This window comes from Bubalus bubalis, chromosome 20 (genome assembly GCF_019923935.1).
Source record: "Bubalus bubalis isolate 160015118507 breed Murrah chromosome 20, NDDB_SH_1, whole genome shotgun sequence".
NCBI classification, from domain to species: Eukaryota; Metazoa; Chordata; class Mammalia; order Artiodactyla; family Bovidae; genus Bubalus; species Bubalus bubalis.
The window spans coordinates 40,551,057-40,568,229 of NC_059176.1; the positions used below are offsets into that span (position 1 = coordinate 40,551,057).

The 17,173-nt window shown below is 40.3% G+C and overlaps 1 pseudogene; it reads right to left on the reverse strand.

Moving 5' to 3' along the window:
• Positions 1-389: 389 nt before the first annotated feature.
• On the reverse strand, positions 390-2,313 carry LOC102390383 (annotated as a pseudogene).
• Positions 2,314-17,173: the final 14,860 nt, after the last annotated feature.

Here is a 17,173-nt window from a genome sequence, read left to right on the forward strand (position 1 = left end):
TCAGAAAATCAAAACCAGTAATAGCAGTTACAAGAGGGTCAAAGCAAATAGATATCGGGACAACAAACCACATCAAATTTCCCTCAAGCCCTCCACCTGGTGTTTTTGTTCCATAAGTTAATAGACAGCTCATAAATTTCAAGTTATGCAGAGTCTTATTTCTACCCACCTCACATAATGGTGAAGTCATTTATTTAATATCAGAGAAAGGGATTGTCTCCACTCAGAGAATACAGTAGGAGAGCCACTTGCTCAAAGTGACTGAAAATTCTTTGAGGAATAAAATCATCTAACCTAGGAAGCATTGTTGATATCCAGGCACGTGAAAGTCAGATATTACCTCAACTCAAACAAAACTGAATTCCTTTCTGTTTGCCAGGAGTGTCCCTGGGATCCTTGGTAGGTAGGTAAACAGCCTTGTAATCCTACACGGGGGTTTCTTTCAATCCAGAAACCCATGCTTTCTTGTTGTGCATCAACAAATCTGAGGAGTGAACCGTTGACAGGTGGTATTAGGAATGTAGCAGGAGAGAAGAGAAATGGCTGCCAGTGATAATTCCTGTGACCAGTGCTGCTAGGAAGCGCTGATCTTGGCTGAAAATGCTAAATTAGGAGTGGCTTTTGAAATCTCCAGCACTCAAGACCATTGGTTTCTCCCTTTACAAGAGAAAGGTTGACACAGTCAGTATCTATTTGGGAGGAGGGGGGAGGGGAAGGAGAGTTGGTGTGAAAGGAGTTCTTATGAGGAAGCCTGCCCCAGTGAAACTTGATTTGGCACTCTTTCCTCCCAGCAGGCATATGGTGCTTCTTGATCCTGTGGGGGTCCCAGTGACCCCTGGGACTCTGTGGCATTTCTTGAGGGACCAGGCCAGCTGGGCTTCTTTCAGTCCCCTTTCCAGTGTGACTCTCTTGAACCTTTCTAAGCTCAACTGCTGCTGAAGCTCTTCTGTTTTCCCCCAGAGAGAGACAGAGAACTTGACCTTTGCTGCAGAAGTTCTCTATGATGGATCGGAGTGGATCACGTTCTTAAGTAGTCTGTGAAATTCTTTGCAGAGCGCCTGAGAAATGTCCAGAAGATTCCCTCATGGATGTGATGCCTCATGGTGCCATTGGTGGGTAATGACTCTGCTTCTGCGGCCGCGACAATGGTCAATCCCAAGACAAAAATTTCTGCTTTAGGAAGGTGCTGATAATTCTTTTGCAAAATCTCAATATCCAGGAAGTGATTGTGTCCCTCTTCCACTTGGATTTACTTATTGATGTCACATGACCCAAGTCACCAATTCTATCCATCACATTGGCAGAGAGAAACCAATCAGCTTCATTTTCAACCTTTTTATGGGACTATGAGAAAGTCACTTTGCATCTTATGACAAAGGAAGTTGTTACTAGGTTTGATGTCCAGGTGCACCATGCCAGAGTTGTGGATGTACTGAAGCCCAAGGGAAATCTATAGAAGGATATCCTGGAGTTTGGGCTCTTGGAAATGATTGCCAGACTGCGTTTTCAGATATAGTAGCCTGCAAGCTCCCACCATTGCAGTATTCATTCTGAATGATCACGTGGTCATCTTGTGCCCATGCAGAGTAGTAAGGTACCATACGGGAGTGATGCCCCAGCACCACATGGGCATGAACTTCATGCATAGCCAAATTCTCATCTGATAATCCTCCCAAAGTTTTCATGGAGCAGGTAGCCATGTTGGTTTCTCATACAACATGTCTCTTGGCAGGGAACACTTGTTCTACCTTGTCTTCTCTTCTCTGGACCAGCTTCCTTTAGATCACCTTGGGTTTTCCTCTTGCCATTGGATTTAAGGAATTGTTTTCTAGACTCCAGGGTGAAGGGATTAATGTTTACCAGAGCCAGTGAGGTCATCTTACCAATGAAGGGGCCAGGTGTGAGCTTCAGATGCTTAGAGCTTCAGGAGGGGAGCTTCCCTGTTGAAGAAAGCATAGGCTGGCTCACCTGGCCTTTGGGAATGAAGAGGTTCTCACAGAGTGGTGGCTTGCCCTTGTCTGGTGGGGCTGGTGCTTCAGGACGTGTGAGAGAGTGTGGCACTGGAGTCGTCAGACCCTAATCTGGACTCACGTGGTCTTTTCCCTGAAATATATTGAAGTCACATGCATTACTAAGGGGGAGTTCTAGAGGTATAAGCTTTGCCTCTGAATTCTAAACTCCAGATTCCCCTGGGGTTTGACTTGGCGCCTCCTTTCTCTATTGTGTCTCCTTCTGCCCTTTGTTCTCATGCATCTCTTCACAATAGAAGTTTAATCTCTGCTTCAGTTCTTTGTTCTCCCGGTTGTCACTCATCTCAGCCAAAGAGCTTCACAACCTAGGCAAGAAGACCTGTCAAAAGGAAACACTGCAGAACTGCAGAAACGAGAAGAAAAGGATGTAAGCTTCAAGTTCCCAGTGCTAGCCTGGCTTTCCTTCTTCCAACTAACAGCTACATCAAATGTATTTAATTTCGACAAGCTCTGAATTATCAATGTTTTGGTGTCAAGTCAAAGAAAACTTTGCCTAGCCCTAGATTCAGAAGTTTTTCTCCTATATGATTCCAAAACCTTTATAGTTAACATTTTATATTTAAGGCTATGAAGAATTTTGAGTTAATTTTGGTATAAGGTGTAAGGTCTGAGTTTAGGTAAGGGTCCATTTCTCCCCCCATGGGTTTCTCGTTGCTCCAGCACCATTTGTTGAAGAGGCGATCCGTCCCCCATTGAGCTGCTTTTGCACCGTTGCCACAGTCGGTTAAGCATGTTTTTGAAGGTCTGTTTCTGGATTCTCTATTCTGTTCTATTGATCTGTGTTCATCCCTCCCCAATAACAAACGTCTTGATTACTGTATAGTGAACCTTAATATCAAGTACAATGTTTCCTTTCATTTTATTCCTCTTTTCAAGGTTGTTTCAGCTATTCTAAAGCCTATGCCTATTTACATCAATTTTAAAATAAGTTGTTTATATCTACACAAATTCTTGCTAGGGTTTTTATAGGAATTGGATTAAACATATAGATCAATTTTGGGAAAATTGACATTTTTACTATGTTCAGTTTTTCAACACATAAACGTGATACATGTCTCCATTAATGTAGGTCTTCTCTATATCTTTCAGCAGTGTTTTGTCATTTTAGGCACATAGATAGGACACAGGTTTTGTTACGTGCATGCCTAACATTTCATTTTATTTGGAGTGATTGTCAGTGTTATTGTGGTTTCTACAATTGTTAGTATATAAAAATCTGATTGATATCTGTGTGTTGACCTTGTAAACTGGGACCTTGTTGAACTAATTCATTCTAGGAGTTTTTTTAAGAGAATCCTTGGGATTTTTACATAGATAATCAGATCATTTACAAATAGAAATAGTTTTATAGCTTCCTTTTTCTGATTAGTGTGCTTTTTTTTTGCCTTTTTAACAAAATTAATTTGACTCATTGGAAAAGACTCTGATGCTGGGAGGGATTGGGGGCAGGAGGAGAAGGGGACGACAGAGGATGAGATGGCTGGATGGCATCACTGACTTGATGGACGTGAGTCTCAGTGAACTCCAGGAGTTGGTGAGGGACAGGGAGGCCTGGCGTGCTGCGATTCATGGGGTCGCAAAGAGTCGGACACGACTGAGCGACTGATCTGATCTGAATTTTTATTTTATATTGGAGTATAGTTGATTAAAAATGCTGTGTTCAGTTCAGTTCAGTCACTCAGTTGTGTCCAACTGTTTGCAACCCCATGGACTGCAGCACACCAGGCTTCCCTGTCCATCACCAACTCCTGGAGCTTACTCAAACTCATGTCTATCGAGCTGGTGATGCCATCCAACCATCTCATCATCTGTCATCCCCTTCTCCTCATGCCTTCAGTCTTTCCCAGCATCAGGGTCTTTTCCAATGAGTCAGTTCTTCGCATCAGGTGGCCAAAGTATTGGAGTTTCAGCTTCAGCATCAGTCCTTCCAATGAATATTCAGGACTGATTTCCTTTAGGATGGACTGGTTGGAATGTTGTGTTAGTTTCAGGTATACAATCAAATGACTCAGTTATACATATACATATATCCATTCTTTTCCCAGGTATATTATTATAGAATATTGAGTAGAGCTCTCTGTGCTATACAGTAGGTCCTTGTTGATTTATTAAATGGCTAGAACTTTCAGTACTGTGTTAATAAGAGTGGTGAGAGTTGGTATTTTTGTCCTGTTCCTAATCCTAGGGGAGTAAAGAAGCATTAAGTATAATATTAGCTATAGTTGTGTTTTTTTTTTTTTCCTGTAAATGCTTTTTATCAAATTCAGACAATTCCTCCCAGTTCTCAATTGCTAAAAAAAAATTCTTAAATCATAAATGAGAGATAGACTTTGTAAAATGTATTTCCTGTGTATCAATTGATAAAATCATATGACTTTCCCCCCTTAACTTGTTGACATGATGGATTGCATCAGTTGATTTCAAATGTTGTACTAAGATTGCATCCTGGAATAAATCTCACTTGGTCATGAGTTTTACACTTCGATAGATCCAGTTGCTAATTTTTTTTTGAGGATTTTTGCAGCTAAATTCATGGGAGATATTGGTCTGTAATTGTCTTTTCTCTTATACTATTTTTGCCTAGCTTCAGAATCAGGGTAATACTGGCCTCAAAAAAAATGAGTTGGGAAGCCCTTCCTCTGCTTTTTTCTGAAATGGATTGCATAATATTGATTTATTTCTTTTAATGCTTTTTTATAACTCTTCAGTGAAATCATATGAACATGGAGATTTCTTTTTCCAGAGATTCTAAATTGCAGACTCAATCCCTTTAATGATTGTAGATATATTCAAATGACCTATTTCATCTTGCATGAGTTTTTGTAGTTTGGGAATTTTATTTTGGAATTGGTCTACTTCTTCTATGTTGTCAAATTTATGAGTAATTGCACAAACCATCCCACTGTTATCTTTTTAATGACTGCAGACTACGTATTGAATAATAATATCCTCAGTTTCATTCCTAACATTCATGATTTGAATTTTCTCTCTGTATTTTTTTCAGACTTGCTAGAGATTCATCAATTTTATTGATTTTTTCCCCCAAAGAACCAGCTACTTGTTTCATTTATTTTTCCCATGTCTGAAATTTCACTGATTTATCTTATCTTTGTTAGTCCCTTCCTTTTTCTTGCTTTGGATTTATTTTTATCTTATTTTCATAGTTCTTGGGTAGGAACTTAAGTTATTTAATTAGACCTTTCCTAATTTCTAATATAAACATTTAGCAGTATACATTTCTCTCTTGATGCTGCTTTGGCTGCAACCAACAAACTTTGATATGATATTTTCACTTTCATTCAGTTCTATGTGTTTTTCAATTTTCTTTCAGATTTCCCTTTTGACCCAAGAATTATTTAGAGTGTTGTTTACTTTCTGCATGTATAGAGATTTTCCTGCTGTCTTTCTACTATTAATTTCTAGTTTGAGACTATTATGATTCTATAATCACAGTACACTCGTATTGAACACACACTTGATACAACTTTGGTTCCTTGGTATTTAGTGAGTCTGATTTTTGGCCCCAGGTTTATCTTGGTGAAACTTCCAAGGGAACTTGGGGGGGAAATGTGTGTTCTTTTCTGTCATTTTGCGGACTGTTCTGTGTGTCAGTTACATCCTGTTTTTTGTGTCATTCAAATCTTGTGTCTCCTTCCTACTTTCCTAGTCGGAGGGGATGGGTGTTGAAATCTCCAGCTGTAACTGTAGATGAGTCTAGTTCTCCTGGCACCTCCATCAGTTTTTGTTTCGTGTACTGTGAAGCTCTGCGATTGGCTAGTTCACATTCAGGATCACTGTGTCTTTTTGGTGGATTATAAATCCACCAATTATCATCATGGAACATCCTTCTCTGTCTCTGGCAATTTTCTATGCTCTGGAGTCTACTTATATATTAACCTACTCAATCTTTCTTTTAAAAAGCTATGTTTACATGGCGTCTTTCCCCCTCATTTCAACGTACCTATGTCACTGAATTTAAAGTGAGTCTCTTATATAAAATTTGTAGTTGGGCCCTGTTTTTGTTTTTGTTTTTTTAAGTCCACTCTACCAAACTCTGTCTTTTCATTGGTATATTTAGACCACTTGTATATAGGGTGTTTACTGATATTATAGATATTAAGACTGCCTTTTAAAAATGTTTTCTGTTTGTTTCCTCTGGTTCCCATTCCCCTGTCTCTTTTCCTGCCTTCCTGTGGATTTTGAACACTTTTTAAGATTCTACCTTGATTTATTTGTAGTGCTTTTGGGTGTAACATTTTATATATTTTTCATTCTAGTTTCTCTGAGTAGGTATTACAATACAGATATGTGACTTATGATAGCTACTGATATCACTATTTTACAACTTAGTGTTATGTGTGGAAACCTCAATTTCAGTTAGGTACTTTGCCCCATTTTTAAAAGCCATTGTCTGAGTGTCAGATGGTGTTACAGTTTTTGTTTCAATCATTAAATATGAGTTATAAAGCTCATTAGGGAAAGAAAAAATAATGTCTATATTTTTACTTTTACCATTATTTACCTTCATTTATCATTTCCTTCCGTTTGATGTACTTGCTTTAGTGAGTGAGTGAAAGTTGCTCAGTTGTGTCTGACTCTTTGCGACCCCATGGACTATACAGCCCGTGGAATTGTCTAGGCCATACTGGAGTGGGTAGCCTTTCCCTTCTCCAGGGGAACCAACCCAGGGATCCAACCCAGGTCTCTCGCACTGTGGGCAGATTCTTTACCAGCTGAGCCACAAGGGAAGCCTAAGAATACTGGAGTGGGTAGCCTATCCCTTCTTCAGGGGATCTTCCCAACCCAAGGATCCAACCCAGATCTCTTGCACTGCAGGCAGATTCTTTACCAGCTGAGCCACAAGGGAAGCCCAAGAGTACTGGAGTGAGTTGCCTATCCCTTCTCCAGTGTATCTTCCCAACCTAGGAGTCGAACTGGGGTCTCCTGCATTGCAGGTGGATTCTTTACCAACTGAACTATCAGGGAAGCCTTGATATCAGGGAAGTACTTGCTTTAACCACTCTTTAAGAATAGGTCTGCTAGCATCAAATTCTTGTTTTCCCTCATCTGACAATGTTTTCATTTTTCTGTATTATTGAAGGATATCTTCACTAGATACATCATTTTTGGTTGACAGATCATTTCTTTCAGCACTTGAGAAATCTTGTGCTACTTTCTTATGCCTCTCTGATATGGGTTCCAGAAAGAATTTTGTTGTTATTTGAGTTGGTGTTTCCTTATTGATAATGTATTGTTTCTCTCTGCTTGCTTTCCAGATATTTCTCTTTGGTTTACAAAAATTTCATTATGATGTATCTTAAAATGATTATTTGGGTTTATCTTGTTTGGATTTTCTTAGTCTTTTGGGGCTTTAAGTTTGTAATTTTTGCCAAATCAGAGAAATATTCAGCCATGATTTTATTTACAAAAATTTTTTTTAATGTGGACCATTTTTAAAGTCTTTATTTAATTCGTTACAATATAGTTTCTGTGTTATGTTTGGGGTTTTTTGGCCATAAGGCATGTGGGATCTTAGCTTCCTGACCAGAGATTGAACCTGCACCCCCTGCATTGGAAAGTGAAATCTTAACCACTGGACTTCCAGGGAAGTTCAAACCATTATTTTTTCCAAATACTCTTTCTGCCCCATTATCTTTCTCTTCTCCTTCTGGGACTTGGATGATATGATTGTTGGATTCTGTGTTATTTTCCCACACATCTCTGAGGCTCTATTCACTTTTTTCCATATATTTTCTCTTTGATGTTCAGATTGGCTGAGTCTTATTAGTACATTTTCAAGTTCATTGATTCTATCCTCTGCAATTTCCGTTCTACTATTGAGCTCATTCAGTGGGTTATTTTTTTCTCTGTCCTGTATTTTTCAAATCTATAATTTTCACTGAGTTATTTTTGTAGCTTTTGTTTCCTTGCTGAAAACTTCAATTTTTTTCATTTGTTTCAAGAGAATTTGTAACTGATTATTGAAATGTTTTAATGACAACTGCTTTAAAAGTCCTTTCAACTAAGTTAAAGAGCTGAATCATCTTGGTGGTGGTGTCAATTAGTTGCCTTTTCTCATTTAAGGTGATTCTTAGTATGACAGGTGACCTTCAACTGTATTCTTACTATTTTCTCATTAGATTAGGAGGCTCTGACCTATTTAAATATTTTGATTTAGCATGCTCTCACCCTTTGCAGATTTAGTGTGGGGTTCTTATACAAATTTTGTGAGTTGTGGTCCCAATGGCAGTTTAGTGTTCAGAGACTTGCTGCTGCTGCTGCTGCTAAGTCACTTCGTCATGTCCGACTCTGTACGACCCCATAGATGGCAGCCCAACAGGCTCCCCTGTCCCTGGGATTCTCCAGGCAAGAGCACTGGAGCGGGTTGCCATTTCCTTCTCCAATGCATGAAAGTGAAAAGTGAAAGTGAAGTCGCTCAGTAGCGTCGGACTCTCTGTGACCCCATGGACTGTAGCCTACCAGGCTCCTCCCTCCATGGGATTTTCCAGGCAAGAGTACTGGAGTGGGGTGCCATTGCCTTCTCCGGTTCAGGGACTTAGCAGTGCTATTTTCCTGTTTGGTTTATTTGGCCCCCTGAGGATCCTAGTATTGTCAACCAGTGCTGCCTGAGGAGCAGAAGAGGTCTCTCCAGGCGGGACACATGGGCATTTTTTTGGCAAGGGAGGGCAGTACCATGTTTGCATGCCTTATACACTTCCTCGGTGTCTTTGGGTGAGGGAAACAGTCTTCTACTCACAGAGACTAAGAGGTTTCAGGGGCCAGATTGCTTGCTGTGACTGGGGCCTGTTTACTTTTTCTACCTATCTCTGGTCTAGATTGAGGAGAATTGGACAATTTTGTATAAAATTAATCACACACCTACTCTATGACAAAGAGTCCTACTCCTGTGTATTTATCCAAGAGAAATGAAAATGTACATTCACACGAAAGCCTGTAATGCGAATGTCCTTGACATGATGAATAGATAATTAATCTATGAAACATCCATCTAATGGAGTACTTTTCATCAACAAAAAGAAGCAAATTATTCATGCATGCCAAATTATAGATGACTCTTAAAAGCATTTTGCTAAATGAAATAAGAAAGATCCAAAAGATAGCCTATTGTGTAATTCAATTATATATAACACTGGAAAAGATAAAATTATAGAAAGGAAAGGAGATCAGGGGTTGTTTTGCATTGGAAGAGGGTTTATTTAAAAGGGTAGCACAGGGGAGCTTTGGACATAATAAAACTGTTTGATATGAAATGGTTAAGGTGATTCTGTGCTGATTGATAGAAGACTCTATTCATTTGTCAAAATTAAAACTCATACCAGCCAGAGATGCTCTAAGGGTGCAAACAAAACCCTTGTGTGCACCAGGACCCAGGGAAAGGAGCAGTTACTCCCACAAGAGACTGAGCCAGACCTGTGTTTGAGTGTCTCCTGTGGAGGCATGGGTCAGCAGTGGCCTGCTGTGGGGATAGGGTATCTGGCTGCAGCAGACCTGGGAGGTGTGGTGTGTGGCTCAATTCTTCAACAGATAAATTGTTTAAAACAGAAGAAAGTAATGAATAAAAGAATAAGAGATGAACACATGACTTCCAGATTGAAAGAGAATAGAATATTGGAGACACAGTTAGATGGTAAATCCCCAGTTAGATGAAGAAACGCAAGAAAGTGCCTATTATAAAAGGTCCTATCTGAAGTTATTGATATTTCTCCTAGAAATCTTGATTCCAGCTTGTGCTTCATCCAGTCTGGCATTTTGCATGATGTACTCTGCATTTAAGTTAAATAAGCAAGGTGATAATATACAACCTTTACATACTCCTTTCCCAATTTGGAACCAGTTCGTTGTTCCATGTCTGGTTCTAACTGGTTGCTTCTTGACCTGCATACAGGTTTCTCAGGAGGTAGGTAAGGTGGTCTGGTATTCCCATCTCTTGAAGAATTTTCCAGTTTGTTGTGATCCACACTGTCAAAGGCTTTAGCATAGTCAGTGACGCAGAAGTAGATGTCTTTCTGGAATCCTCTTGCTTTTTCTATGATCCAATGGACGTTGGCAATTTGATCTCTGGTTCCCCTGCCTTTTCTAAAACCAGCTTGAACATCTGGCAGTTCACGGTTCACATATTGTTGAAGTGTAGCTTGGAGAATTTTGAGCATTACTTTGCTGGCATGTGAGATGAGTGCAATTGTGTGGTAGCTTGAACATTCTTTGGCATTGCTTTTCTTAGGGATTAGAATGAAAACTGACCTTTTCTAGTCCTGTGATCACTGCTGAGTTTTCCAAATCTGCTGGTATATGGAGTGCAGAATCCTCTGCAGAAGCCCCATCTACTTGTTCCTCCCGGTCCCAGAAACAGTCCTATTCTTTTGTGGTACAGTTACTATAGATTTAGATTTATTAATATTCTTTCTGTGTACAGATCACCAAAATAGAAAATCAGTGTCATAATGTCAGAGAATCACTGAATAATGGATTTTGAATATCTATGAATCACGTAATTTTAAATTTGCTGAGTCATGATATTTGAAGATTATGGTCACTTGAAGGTTTGGATTTGTACTGATGTACTAGGAAAGAACCAATCTGATTCCATATTGGATCTATTCCTTTAGCTCTAACCCTTGTCCTCTGCTGCCCATGCTTAGTCATGCTGGCTCTGCATCTTTTGTAAAAGAATGTTGCCCATAGCCTGAAATATACATGATAACACTTTCTCAGGGCTCTGACCTTTAAGAGTCCATTCATATAGAGATAAAAAGTTGCAGAACAGAGAATAGCATTTGTTTTGTTGGAGGTTTACAGGAACATTGTGACCTGACCTATGTGGACAGCTGGAAGAACAAAGGACTTCCATACCAAGAAGTTGGTAACAACTAACCATGCCTCTCCCTCACCTGGCCTTTAGAAATGTTTTGCTGAAATCATTCAGAGAGTTCAGGGTTTTTCTTGGGCTCAAGTCACCCATTTCCTTGCTTGGCCCTGCAATAAACCTTTTTCTGCTCCAAACTCTGATGTTTTGGTATTTTTTTGGCCTTACTTTGTGTGAGACACAAGAACTTTCCTCTGGTAATACTTGCTGAACATCAGAACCATGACTGTGGAAACCCACAGTCACTCTCACTGAAACCTTAAGCTTTGATTCAAATGTTTCATGACTGCAAACTCACAAATTCCAAGAAATGAGGCATCATGGAATCATAATGTCTTAAAGATGCAGGTAGGAATGCTAGAGCAAGCTGTGAATGCACAAATTGAGAGCATTTGTCTGTCACCACAGCAGAAATGCCCCGTTGTTAAAGGAAGTCCCCGAGGGGGACTCAGATATTCAAAGTGGTGAGAAAGAGGGAAATATTGGAGTGGCCGAAAAGTTTATTTGGGTTTTTCTGTAAGATGTTATGGGAAAACCCAAAAGAATTTTTTGGCCAACGCAATACTAATGTCTTACTCTGCAGTAACCACACAAAGATCATTCACAGCATGTGGTGTTATCCACATTTGTGCGTGCTAAGTCCCTTCAGTCGTGTCCAACTCTTTGCCACCCTATGGACTGCAGCCTGCCAGGCCTCTCTATCCATGGGATTCTCCAGGCAAGAATACTGGAGTGGGTTGCCATGCCTTCCTCCAGATCTTCCCAACCCAGGGATCCAACCCGCATCTCTTACATCTCCTACATTGGCAGGCAAATTCTTACCACTAGCAACCTGGGAAGACATCTTCATTTGAGGGGAGAGGAAATTAAAGCCAAGAATGATTTAACATAGAAAAGTCAGCTGATACTTGCCAGATCCAGGACATTAACTGCTCATGTGTCAGAAGCCTTGATAAACTGCTGTGACAGCCTGGGGTGAGAGTGAGATTGAGGAAGACTCAGCTTCTAACTGGTCAGGGTCCCATTTCAGAAGCCTGCAAAATGTCCCAGGTTGTAATCCACCTGCACGTACTCACCCTCACTCTCTCTCCTAGCAGATGACAGACTAACTCATCAGGTTTGCAAATGGTCCTATCTGAAGACTCATATACCCACAAATCCTTACTTTTCCCCTGCTCAAATCCCAGTGCTTTTCTGAGAACAATCAGAATTGAATCACAAATTTGTCTGCACATTAGAAACACCTGCTGATGTTTAAAACCACCAAAAGCCCTGGCCACACCTAGACAAATAAAACCTTTGTCTCCAAGAGGTAGAACACTGGTGTCAGTATTTTTAAAACTCACCAGATGATTACAATGGAAAGACAAGTTAAGGAACCTAAGGGTTATTCTGTTATTCACACAAAGCAGCGGTTTAAAATAAGAATCAAATAAAAGAGATTTAAAAAAAAACTTTCTGAAGCCAAAGTCCAATCTCAGACCAGTGAGAACAGAGGTTCTGCGGGAAGTCTGGGCATAGATTTTTCTAATCTTCTCAGGCTGATAGAGATGAAATCCTGAAAGCTTAAGGCAGGCGATCCCTTAACTGCATAATCTTCCTGGGTCTTTTCAAACTCAGTTTTAGAGCTTCCCACTCCATGGTTTAACCTTGTGAGTCAACAAATTACCTATTTTTGCTTAACTGGTGACTATCTTCTGCAAGTTCTGGAGTTGCCCAACTATCCCAGTTTGCTCAGAACCCTCTGTTTTGCCGAAAATTTTCACTTTCGTCTCAGGTTCAAAGGATCTGTTGACAAAATAAGCCACTCATTATATACAAATAAATAATACAAATATTTATTAGAGAACTATAGAGTTTATTATCAATATACTAACATTAAAAGAAAAGGAAAATAAAAACAGCAAAGGATACATCACCAAATTGGGTTTTGATCAACATCCAGACTTAAACAGTGCTGGTAAGTCCCGTGTCACAGCACATCTAGAGTCTCAATTGGGAAAATGTCCTAGGTAGCACATCTGCTCCGTGGGTAAGACTTCAAAGATTGCTGTTCAGGGTTCCTATTTATAATCCCAGGACAGAGACAATCTGATATTCTCTTCAATCTGTAACCAAATTGCAAGCCTGGTTTCATGTTAATCCTGTTTGTTTTGTCTTGTAAAACTTGGAATGTTGCTAAGCCTGGAGCTTGGATGGCCAGGTCCCCCCCAGGGACTCAACAATCTCAAGATTTCTCCCCATTTTATCTATGGTGCTGCAAATCTTGCACTCACAGCAGGCAGTCACTCACAGTCACACAGGAGTCCAGGCAGGTTAGAAGCAAGGTCAGAGGCCTGCTCTGCTTTGTTTCTGAAGCCTAAACAAGACTATTTAATTTCCCTAACCCCCCTCCTCCCCGGTGGCTCAGACAGTAAAGTGTCTGCCTACAACGTGGGGGGACCAGGTTTGATCCCTGGGTCGGGAAGATCCCCCGGGTTGGGAAGATCCCATGGAGAAGGAAGTGGCAACCCACTCCAGTACTCTTGCCTGGAAAATCCCATGGACAGAGGAGCCTGGTAGGCTACAGTCCATGGGGCCACAAAGAGTCGGACACGACTGACTGACTTCACTAACCTGCTCCTGGCTTTAGCATTGAACATTGCACTTCCCAGGAAATTCTTCAGTCATAGGCAAACCAGTATAACTTTGTTACCCCACTTGGAATCAAAGCATCCTGACATTTAACTTCCTGCTGGATTTCTTGGAATGAGCTCTCTTCACCCTCCTAATTAGGGCTCATAAATGAACCACCATCATAATTCATCTCAATCACATGGATCTCTGAGTACAAGCCCCGCATAGATACCGAGATGTCATCCTAGCCTTCACTGGCTCCCAGTCTTGTCATATGACTGCCTCTCACTTCTGTGCCTTACCCAGCACTATCCCTGGACCCTGATTCACTGACACCTCTAAAGCAGAACAACACTCCACCCAACTGTGCCTCCATAAATCACATTAGGACCTCCCCTCCACGTGTGGCTTAAGCTGTTGGAAACTGAAATATGAAGCTCACTTCCAAGATGTCTCTTCTCACACTTGACTGTTTGGGTCCCCTTGGTCAAAGTTGAAGGCAACTCTAGAAAAGTTAAGAAAGCAGAACTATGATTCATTTGGGCTACTTTTCTTCATGGAACAGATGTGCCAACTCATGTAAACGGGAGAAGAGCTTAAGAATACATTGAAGAAATCAGAAAACAGTAGTCTTAACTGTGGGATAGGTCTTCACAAGAACCCAGGGAAAACGGAACAACCATGCCTCACATCATGGTCAGGAAGTCCAAGTTAGCCACCAGGAAGACCTGAACAGAAGAGTTTCCTAAATCCAGGGCATCTCCAGCCTCAGGTGCAGGAATCCAAGGACCACTCCAAAGCCACTTAACTACCTACTAAACTAGCCCTCCTCTCTGGATCAGCTTCCCTTGGCCTACCAAGGAGCTCATGGTTGTCCAGCCTCCTCCTTTGAATTCCAGGGAAGAAGACTCTTGTATCTTGTTTAGTAGATATCCATATTATCTGCCAGGAAAAAATATTTCCCTAAGCTTTGTTCACCTTAGGCCACTGACTTTTGCAGTGGTTATCTTTAGGTCATTGCAAGTCCCTGGTCAATTATCTGTGAGCTAGGAGGGGGGCCATGGTATGACTACCTACGGCTGGGTTCACTAAAGGGCCTGTGGTCATAGCAGTTTATTAGAGAAGCCATGAGAAACCCTACAACTGTCATATCTAGTAAGAAGATAAAATCTTATTGTTGGATGAATGCTAATGAAATGCAACTCTAGCATCTTATGGGTGAAGGTAAAGTGCTATATATTGAAAAGAGTCAGAAATGTCTGGGTTTGAACCTCAGTAAGTTTTTACCAGTTGACCTTCTAAAATTTGCATCACTTCTTTTGATCTCATCTGTAAAGTAAAAAAGAATACTTGCCTTTTATGTTTGTCACATAAAGACTAATTAACATTGCCTACCTAAGCTCCTGGCAAAACTTAATACTGGTTTCCAGCATGGACTTAGGCACTTCATCCTCCTGCCTTTTGTCCTTAGCCGTCACACCCAACGTGACATAGCACAATAAGGGCTCTTCAGTCAGCAATAAGTTCTGCTTTAGATAGAGCACAAGCTGGTTGGATTTGGGCACCCAGTTGTGCTCCATCAATCTCAAGTCTCTTATGTAACCAACGCACATGATCAAAGATCCTATACTTCAAACCTGAATCATCAATCTCAGTGCTAATGGGATATAGAAAAACGTTTTTCCCTGGAAGATCACTAAAAGGTCACAGTCTTGTTTTCCCCAGATAGATTTTCTGTCATATTATATAGTAATGTTCAGTTGGGTGGCAAGATTACTGTCCTCCTGAGAATAACAGTCATCTTTGTAGCTGTTTTACCCAACTCTCAAACTGGCCTGTGAATTTCTCTTAAGATGACTTTTTGATTACTGGCATCTAATTTTTAATTAGTTTTGCTTTTTAGACCACAGACAAACAAAATTAACCCGACCATATTCTTCAGTCTAGGGCACACTTACCATTAGTCTTCCCTACAAAGTCCATTTTGTGTGACTTCATTCATTTTTTATGTTAGTTATTAATTTTCCCCTTCATTCATCATCCCCATTCCTATTCCACTCGCCAGCCTGACCTTCACAATGTACACACACTGTACCTAAAGTTCATTTAAATCATTTTCATGCATTCACTCAAAACTACATGTGATGTATTTCATGTGTATGTGATTAATGCAATTTTTTTCATTAACCACACACAAACTGATATATGTAAATCTAATTCTGACTGCTGCTGAGATCTTCCCCTTGCACACACACAACCTCATCTATTTCTTTTAAGAAAGGCCACCCGGATCATCTCCAGCACTTGTTCTCATGATCAAGGCTGAATGCCCCCACATCATCAGTCCTTTTATTGACCACCACTGACATCTTCTTCAGGATACATGCCCTAGAGTCAGATTGCTAGGTGGGAAGGTATACACATACTAATTTCACCTGATTGCCCTCCAGAATGGCTCCACCAGTTTTCACTTCACAAAGTAAACAAATGTTCCTGTTTCACCTAAAACTCCAATAGCATTTAATGCTATCAAACTTTCTGTTTTTTTGCCAATCTGTTAGCAATGCTGTAATATGATGTTTAAATTTGAATATTCCAGAATATTAGTGAGGTTAAGTGCATCTTCATTCAGTTAGCAGCTGCTCTGTCTGATTTTCCACCTGAAACGCTTCCTCCTATGTCTTGCCCATTTTTTCCTACTGGATTTTTTATCTTTCCCTTGATGATTTGTAAAAGTTCTTCGTATATTCTAGGTACTGAAAGGAGTAGAATTCAGGCTGGCACTCACTGTTAACTTAAACTTCGCTAAACAGAAATCACAAATTCTGAATGGGTCAAGTCCATTCAGTTCAGTTCAGTCGCTCAGTCGTGTCCGACTCTTCGAGACCCCATGGATCACAGCACGCCAGGCCTCCCTGTCCACCACCAACTCCCAGAGTTCACTCAGACTCACATCCATCAAGTCAGTGATGCCATCCGGCCATCTCATCCTCTGTCGTCCCCTTCTCCTCCTGCCCCCAGTCCCTCCCACCCTTTCCTATGTATGACTTTTGGGTCTTAGTTAAGAAAGACTTCTCCACCCGAGTTTACAAAGACATTCAGTATCTTCTCCTGTTTGTTTCAGTAGACTTACTTTTTAAAGTGGAACTTTAACCTATTAAATGTTATTGTGTAAGCATGTGTGTGTGTGTGTGTGTGTGTGTGCATGCATGCACAGGCACATAGTGTAAAGTATGAATCCAGCTTTCTTTCTCTGTACAAGTATTCAGCCTGTTTATGCAACACCATTTACTAAGTAAAAACCCATCCTTATGGACAATATCATATACCATATCCCTAAATACACATGTGGCTCCGTTTGGACTGTCTAGGCTATTCCATTGCTCCTCTCCTAGTAACATATTGCTTTACTAAAGAATTTTAAAATATGTATTATTTTAAGGTAGGGTAATTACTCCATATTGTGTGCTTCATTTTCACAATTTATTTAGTTGGTTATGCACTTCAAAATCAGTTTATTGGTTTTCCCTAAAGAAGATTATTACAAAATAAAGCCTGGCTATTGGAAGTTGATTATATAAACTAAGTTATGGTTATTTCACAAAAAATGCAAATAAGTAGAATATCAACTGAAAGAAAATTA